Source organism: Nothobranchius furzeri, chromosome 5, assembly GCF_043380555.1.
Source record: "Nothobranchius furzeri strain GRZ-AD chromosome 5, NfurGRZ-RIMD1, whole genome shotgun sequence".
NCBI classification, from domain to species: domain Eukaryota; kingdom Metazoa; phylum Chordata; class Actinopteri; order Cyprinodontiformes; family Nothobranchiidae; genus Nothobranchius; species Nothobranchius furzeri.
Window position 1 is genome coordinate 43753128 of NC_091745.1, and position 9330 is coordinate 43762457.

Genomic DNA, 9330 nt, shown 5'->3' on the forward strand with positions numbered 1-9330 from the left:
AAAAGTTTTTGCTAAATTCAGACGGCTGTACCATGGCTTTAGCCTAAAAATGCATTTAGAAGACACCTCATAATGCATCATGCTGACTCTTGGGTTCTTCCTGCACATTCACTCATGACCCACAGTTGAAAATAGGTTCACAACATTTCCATCAAAAAGACTTTTAGAAATTATAAAGGGGATTTCTTTACATTTTGGCATGATAATTCAACGTCACAGCAGGTCAAACATCTATTTTAATGTCAATATTTAGATGCAACTGTATGTATTTAAATGTTTAATACAGCTGATATTTACTTTTTGATGGTTACATTTACCAAAAGTATTGGGTTTCATATTCAAACTCCTGCAGTAAAAGACTCATAGACAACCCCCCACCCCAATCCATACCTTTTCATTATCCTCTGCATTTTTCCACCATTATCATGAGCATGGAATAAAATATTTAGACGCACGAGTGTATGCTTTTAGACAGAAAATGAAGGCGATGACAGGCGTTCATGCTTGTTTAGCGTTTAAACATTAAAAGCGAAGCGTCTGCTTTCTTCTTTTACCTTTCAGGCTGATGTGAAGCGGATGCTCTGTGTGGAGAGTGGAGCAAGGGAAGGAACAGATCATCTTCCTTGCATGCCTTTCTTTGGCCCAATTCCCTTTTTCTTATGTGAACTCTGTATTTTTAAAATATATTTGATAAATCATTTTGATGAATGAGAACGTGTGGATTAGGTTGGATAAATTTTTAGCACTGATCAGGTTTTGAAGTATTTCTCATGTTCAGTGAGAATGTCTCATTCATTCAAAGACCTGTGAGCACATATACAGAGTTTTAGTTATTCTCTTATTCACATTTACAGTTTTATCTTTAAGATTCAAGTTGAGCTATGTATATATATATATATATATATATATATATATATATATATATATATATATATATATTATATATATATATATATATATTAGAGGGCACCACGCAGATTTAGGGATTTTGAAGGACTTCTGCTAAATCTCTGATTAGTTCATGTCACATCTGGCAAAGTTCCCCACAAACGTTGTAATCATGATCTGTCAGTGATTAATGGGATACATAAGGAGGAATGTAAGTGTGTGTGTGTGTGTGTGTGTGTGTGTGTGTGTGTGTGTGTGTGTGTGTGTGTGTATACACCTTTATTGCTGATACTGGGAGTGTAGAGGAGATCTTCATCCTCAGATAGCCACTTTTTTCCTGACTACCGGGATTCTTTGTGTGAAATATGCAACCAAATTCCGATCCAGCATTCGTTTACATGGAGACCATAGATGGATGATGTGATCTGTTTGCGCTAATCCACTTTTTTGTGGTCATTTTAGAGATGCGCTGCCCGGCCAAAACTAAGTCACCACCTGGATGGTATGAGTCTCCGATTGATAATTACCTCAAGGGCAATTATCTTTCAGCTGACAACACGTTATTTAACCCCAACTGGTGCAACGAATTGCTTCTCATTTCTTAACCATTGATGTGCAACATATCCACACCCCTTCTAATGCAAAACTGACTGCTGTCATCCACTGCTTTGTAATCATGCATGTCGCTCAAGAGGACAACAGCTTTTGCCTTCTTCTGCACATACCTCACCATGGTCATGTTACCACTGAATCTAAATTCTGAACTATGAATCTCCCGTGCTTTAGGTGGCTATGTCTGACTTTTTCTAGTAAAGAGTTCCAGTAATGGTTAGGTTATTCTGGAGGAGCTTCTCAGCCAGAGGGACACTGGTGAAAATGTTGTCAATTGTAATGTTGTGACTTATGAGAAGGGGAAAAGATGGTAAACATGAAATTAATGAAGCTAAAAGTCTAAAATCAGGAGCAAGCCATGTCTTAATTTCTGCAAGGCAATAGAAGACAGTTAGGTTTCCATAGAGCTCATTCCACCAAAACAGCTCATGACCTTCTGAACCACAGTGATGCAGGGGACTATTCTGTTCTGGTCCTGCTGGAGCTGACTGCAGCCTTTGACACTGTTGACCATCACCTGCTACTGGAGAGGCTGAGAGGCTTGTTAGACCTATCAGAAACTGCTCTGGAGTGGTTCTCCTCTTATCTGTCTGAGGATTCTTTCTTTGTGGCCGTCTCCAAATTTGGTCCTCCACCACCTTCCTCACCCACGGTGTCCCACAAGGTTCTGCGCTGGGCCTGTAGCATTTTGGATGTGTTGCTATGTATTTGTTAAATGATCAATAAGATATGATATTCGACATACATATGAATTATCAATGTGATTTGTCTTTGAACATTTGATTAAATACTACCTTAGGTTCTTTAAACTATTCAGAGAACACACACTTCATATTAATTCAGAGTCAAGGATATAGTTTATAATATTGAATTTAATTGTATCTTTCTAAACCAATGATTAAACATGACAAAGTATGAATGGAATGATGGTTGTGCAAGATAACAGACAATGAATGAAATGATGGAATGTAAGCTAGATGTTTTAGCAAAACCTTGTTAAATACCTGAGAGATCTTGTGATGTAAGGGCTGTAAAATCAGCTCGACTGTATGGTTTAATAAGCTAGAGATTATTCATAAAACCATCCAACACCACCATGCAGAGACTACGATACCTCTTTGTGTGTGAGTTCACCCAAGAGTGGTGAGTTCACTGGATGTGGTGTCTATAGGAATTTCAAAGACTTGCAGCTCCCTTTGAATTCAGATATCACCAGCCATGAGAGGAGACCAGGATCTGCTAGTTAGCTGTTCCACATATGAGGAGCTGTAGTGTCTGATATTACTCGGAAGCGTTGCAGAGCGGCTGTGACCTTGGGGTGAAAAGAACAAAAGTGTTGCTTTTAAATTTATGTTCAGTGAAGAATAGTTCCAAGAGAGTGAATGCAGATAGCAAAAAGTAGTGGTTCATGGATTGAACCTTGGGGACCACCCCAAGGTAGTGAAAAGTAGGAAGAGGAGCAGTCACCAATTTGCATGCAGAAACATCTATTTGTCAGATGTGACTGAAACCAATACGCAGAAGGCCCATTAACCCATGAAGCTTATCTGCCTAGAAGAATATCGTGGTCTACTGTATTGACAGCAGACAAGAGATTGTGGTTCTTTTGCCTTATCAAAACACAAGAGACAGACAGCTTTGTCCAAACACAGCATAGGGCATTTATTTGTACAATTCAGCAATACATCACCAGCAACTCATGGGGACAGCATCCAGCCTGGCACTAAGACAGTCTCGGCTGGAACCTTCTGCAAAAGCCCACTTAGAATTGTCACAGCTGAAAGCTTCTGAATCCATTAAATATGTGGGGTTTTTGTCCAGAGCCAGATCTGTCCTTCAACAGGCACATTCAAGCAGTCTCAAACAAGATCATCTTTAGCCTAAAAATACTTGGAGTGTTCAATGACTTTGACTTTGGTGCACGAAAGCATATTTATTTATTTATTATTTATTTAACTCATGTTTTTCAGGAGGATAAACTGCTTGAGATGTAACATCTCGTTTTCGAGATGTTGTGATATTGTCACTCATGTTTAGTTTCTATGACTAGATTATGCTGAAATAATCTATCTGAATGGCACTGCTTCCTCTCTTCATTCTAATTCTCTATTTTTTAGAGATTAAGTTGTTTTGTGTTGCGTTATCCATTTTGATCTCACCAGTGTAATGTTTGATCGTCTGTCTTGGCCTTAGACTGAAGCTAGGTGGATACTTCACTGGTTACTGTTTAAATGCAAACTATCTATCTATCCATCCATCCATCCATCTAGTCATGTTTGGGGGAATGCGCCTAACCCAAGACATGCAGAACACAACACAGAACAAAAGATGGGGGAAAAATAATTTGTTTATTTACTAAATAAAGGAACTGAAGGTGCACCGAGTGTCAGTGGCTGGTTACAGACACGGGAGCTCTGCGTCTGGAGGAAGAACACTGGTGAGTATTTGCATGAAGTTCCTGAGGTCCATTTATGTCCAAGGTAGGTTCGAGGGACTTACGGTCTGGTAAGAGCAGCTGGCTGGAGGAGGGAGCAGGTCGAGTGCCGGGGGAAGCGCAGGAGAGGGAGCACAGGTGGAGGTGAGCAGGGCGTCCTGGTGGATGGGAGACACTGAGCCAAAATGTTTGGTGAGTCGTTATGGAGAATGGTGAGTGGGTCCTGGAGGATCTGAGTTTCCAAACCCAGGGGTCCTGAGGTGAGTATCCAAAAGCTCAGCGACCAGAGGAAAAACACTGGAATCCAAGCTGTGGCAATCTTCCGGCGTCAAATTGTGTCCTCCATCCACCTTATGTAGGAAGCACCCTGCTTATTTCAGATCAGGAACAGCTGGTGGCACTCCCTCTCCTGGCAAGAGACTCAGAGATGTAAAGTGAAAAAGGAGTACTCACCCCGGCTCATGACATATCTATCTATCTATCTATCTATCTATCTATCTATCTATCTATCTATCTATCTATCTATCTATCTATCTATCTATCTATCTATCTATCTATCTATCTATCTATCTATCTATCTATCTATCTATCTATCTATCTATCTATCTATCTATCTATCTATCTATCTATCTATCTATCTATCTATCTATCTATCTATCTATCTATCTATCTATCTATCTATCTATCTATCTATCTATCTATCTATCTATCATCTATCTATCTATCTATCTATCTATCTATCTATCTATCTATCTATCTATCTATCTATCTATCTATCTATCTATCTATCTATCTATCTATCTATCTATCTATCTATCTATCTATCTATCTATCTATCATCTATCTATCTATCTATCTATCTATCTATCTATCATCTATCTATCTATCTATCTATCTATCTATCTATCTATCTATCTATCTATCTATCTATCTATCTATCTATCTATCTATCTATCTATCTATCGTGTGAATGGATGAATGATACACTGTAGTGTAAAGTGCTTTGGAGTCCTCTGACCAATTTTAACAACCAAAAATAAAAATAAAAGTATCGATGATAGAGTAAAGAACCACCCCTGACTAATTTTGAATGTTTGTAATATTTTAAACATATTTTTGAAAATGATTTTGTGATTTTTTGCAATTTTTGAGTCTATTTTGAATCAATTTTTTTCTTTAAGAATCAAATGATGCCAAAAATGTTATTCCAACAAATTCTCTATAATAAAAATTACAAATATGCGCCGGAATAATTTCCCCTTTTCTGTTAAACACTTTATAGGATTTCTTTTTTTTATATTTTGTAATCAAACAATACACATCACCTATTGATTAAATATTATGAAACATTATTATATTTTATTTCACTGGAGAGATGTTAAATCTTTTATATTAATCTTTCTTTTCCTCACAAAATTAGATATTTTGTTGGTAAAGTAATAAATTCCAACACATTACAGCCTGTAATTTGTGATGATTTAGTGTTATGTGATTTATGTTAACAGCTTGTAAAGCACTGAGATGAAATAACAACAAACCTGTGTGGTTTGATGACGTTAACCTCTGACCTGTTCATCAGGTGAAGTCATCAGCACATTTTTTTGATTTCTCTGCCTTTTTCACATTTTCTCTTTAGTTTTCCCAACAGCTGTGACTTTAGATCAAAATGTACATTTGCGTATGGCTTTTTAAAACAAACAAACTCTTTGCTTTTGCACCTGATAAGCAGGCCACCTGGTTGTACGATGTCTTGTGGTCCAGTTTCTCGTGCATTATTCTTGAAGTCAACAAGGCAGAAAACCAAACTGACCTCAATAGTTAAAGACAGTTGCACAGACAAACCTGATCTGTGACAAGAGGCCCCGAGCAGCTCCCAGGCTTTCCAATATCAACAGCGTTGTTCCTTCTGTAGTTGGAGGAGGAAACACTCACACATTCACACAGAATGCTTATCCAGCACATCGCTACCCTGGATACCGTCTGTTCGTCCTGGACTCCAAATGAAATATTGATTTCCAACAATCTTCCCCAAATTTTTTTTTAGTTTCTTTCTCACAAAACAGCTCACTTTGCTCCCAAGAGCTTCACTTTCACCTCTAATGCCCTGAAGTTTTTTGCATAAGTTCTGTAGTAAACTGGACTCCCTAAGGCACTTCATAGAAGACAAGGGGCTTGTCATGGTTCCTGAAGAGGACTTCATGAATTGTGTAGCATGGTCTAAGTCAGCCATCTTTAGTTTATGAGCTACTTTATGTTTTATTAGGTCAGCGATATCACCCCACAAGACAAGGGTCAGGTTAGACTAATCATAAATTTGTGCATTGATTACCCGTTTCAGGATGAATCAGTAGTAGGCCTACGCGTATTCACTTCAACAATGTTAACACTCATTCCAGGCTTCCGTGCTTGGGTCGGAGTTTTCATCATCTTACTTCTTTGCTAACAACCCAGTGTTTTGTGACAGATATGATCATGCATGCTTCAGTGTTAGCCTTTTTCATCTAACATGAAGAAAACACAAATACAAGCGACAAAAGTGACAAAAGAATATAAGGAGTTTGACATTTTTATGCTCACGATTGACCCCTCAGGCCAAACGCGTAACAGCAGCCTCAATAGTAAGCTCATGCATGAGGCGTGCATGCTGTACGTGCACGCTCCTGAATGAAAACACCAGCTGAGTCAGTCCTGAACCGGTGTAATTTACAGGTTTAGACACTTCCACACAATTCTAATAAATTACACAAACAATGAACTCTGATGTAGACATGCAGCCAACAAATCTTCCTACTATGATCTAAGGAAAGCCTCCAGCTTTCTTTGAAAGCATCAACCCTTTCCCCCTATTACATTTTTATAATGATTAATTAGTACAATTAAAATTTCCCAAATTACTTTGATGTGTAAAATAAATTCTAAAGGTATGAATAAAGTGATATTGAGGCAGATTTTAAGTGGTGAACACTTCTGTTAGAGGACATAGCTCAGACCTCCTGCTCTCCTTATTCCCACAGACTCTCCGACACATTTGTACATTACCAGCATTTTCTTGAACAGAGGTGTTTTCTCCTTCTCCACTTCTCTGTTGTCTTTTCTCTCCATCTAGATTGTGAACATAACAGTGCATGCCGGTGCACCGTGCAACTGGGAGCAGGTGTCTCATGATACAACCATCCTCGTGTGAGGCACAGAGCTGCGTGTGTAAATGGGATGGTAGTTTAAACTCCCGCTGACTGTTTTTGACAAATGCAAGAAGAACCAAAGTGCCTGATGGCTGCAGAGCCGGAGACTGAGGGTTGACGCCAGCGCCGTCTCTAGTAGAGTTGTGAATCTGCAGTAGCAGCAGGCATAAATCGGCGGTCTCCAGCTCTACAGCTGTACCTTTCTCGTCAGCCCAGCCGAGAACGGTTTTTGATTGGTCAGTCCTCGTGCACATGCGCAGATTATCATTCTCTGTGCTTGCTCCTGGAAGAAAGGTTCAGAGCACAAATTGTTTCTTTGTTGCTACCTGCAGGGAATATCTACAAGAAAGTTCTACAGAACATTGGAAAGGGTCCTCAGAAATGTGGCTAGATTTGTTGCTTGGTGCTTTTTCGAAATAGGCGTTGATGGGGATCGAAAAGTTGTTAGGAACAGCAACAAAGTTGAGTTGGAAACACCTGCCTTGCTCTGTCGCTAAGCTACAGATAGCACATCTGTACCTTGATGTCATCACGCATTACACTCCCTCTGGGAGGCACTGTGGAAGCAGGCAGTTCGACCCGAACATACTCTTTTTATGTGATTTTACAGGAATACACAGGCAATACCAGTAGACATGCCAGGGATCATTCTACAGGACCAGGGCGTTTCAGAAGAATGCATGAGGAAGAAATGTTAAATGTCTATTGTTAAAAGGAACCCAGGTTACAAAACCTTGTGGTTCTTAAAAGATAAATGTTAGTATCAATTATATTAAAATGGTGTAAAAAACCTTCTTAATGTCCTAATTTTTTTTCATGGGTAGTGACATCATATGGTTGTACCTTGGTTGCACCGGCCGGCTCTGCGACCCTGTAGGGACTGTTCAGCGACATAAACATGTCATCTGTTCAGCCTTTTCGATTTGAACCAGAGTGAAACATTAATGAGGAAACAAGATGGCGCCATTGTTCATGGCTTGCCGTCTGTCACTACCAGTGTTATGTTTGTTTGTTTTGATTTTATTGACTATTGTAGGAAATGCCAACTCTCTCTTGGTATATGATTGCCTATCCCTACTGGATCTCCGAAATTCTGCCAAAAGCTGGGCGAAATGGAACCAAGCTGGACATAAAACTTTGCCCCCACTAATATCGGAGATCCCGGCTCACCTGTGCCGTGTCCCAGATCCACCTCTCCGGCATAAGTACCATCGCCGAGGTCACCGGGCCGGCTTCCTGGTGAAGCTGAAAGCTTCTTTTTGATGTTCTCACAAGCCTTTATTTAGAAAACAAGGAGCGGTGCCTACCCTCCGCTTCTCTCGGCAATCGTTTGATCCTGTCGATGCCTGGCTGGTACCTGTCTTCGGCCTGGATGGGACCCCCCAGTCCCGAAAACCGTGCGCTCCTCATCCCCGCTGGTGTGGTGTGAATTTGCGTAACCTGCGGCCTCTGTGTCGGGTTTCTATGACGGCTAGTGATGGGGACCCGTTGCTTACTGCCAGGTTTGGCCTGGTAAATGCTAGGTCCCTAGCGAATAAAACATTTATTTTGAAGGATTTTTTTACATCCCGAGGACTTGATTTTCTCTGTGTGTGCGAGACGTGGCTGAGCGCCGGTGAGTGCAGCATCTTCTCTGATCTTCTACCTGGCGATTGCTGCTATTTGAATTCCCCGAGTTTGTTGGGCCGAGGAGGAGGAATAGCCACTATCTTTAAAATTCACTTTAGATGTAAACAGCTACCAACCCCGTCGCTTACCAGCTTTGCACTGTCTGTGTTTGAGCTGGGCTGCGCTCACACAGTGTTGTGTGCAGCGGTTTATTGCCTTCCAAAATACAACAAGGACTTTTTGGATGATTTTCCTGACTTTTTGGCTGAATTCATGCCAAAATATGATCGTATTCTTATTGTTGGTGATTTTAATATTCATGTGTGTTGTCCTGATATGCCTATGGCGAAGGGCTTTTTAAACCTTATTGATTTGTTTAATCTGGTGCAATGGGTGACAGGTCCCACACATGAACGTGGACACACACTCGATCTTGTTTTATCCCATGGCTTCTCTAGTTTTAAAATAGAGATTTGTGATGCTGTGTTTTCTGACCACAGTCCTGTGTTGTTTTAAGTTCCTCTTGCATGTGTCTCAGTTAAACCTTGTACTGTTGCTCAGCGTAGTCGTGTTTTGAACTCCTCCACTGCTGAGCACTTTTCAACA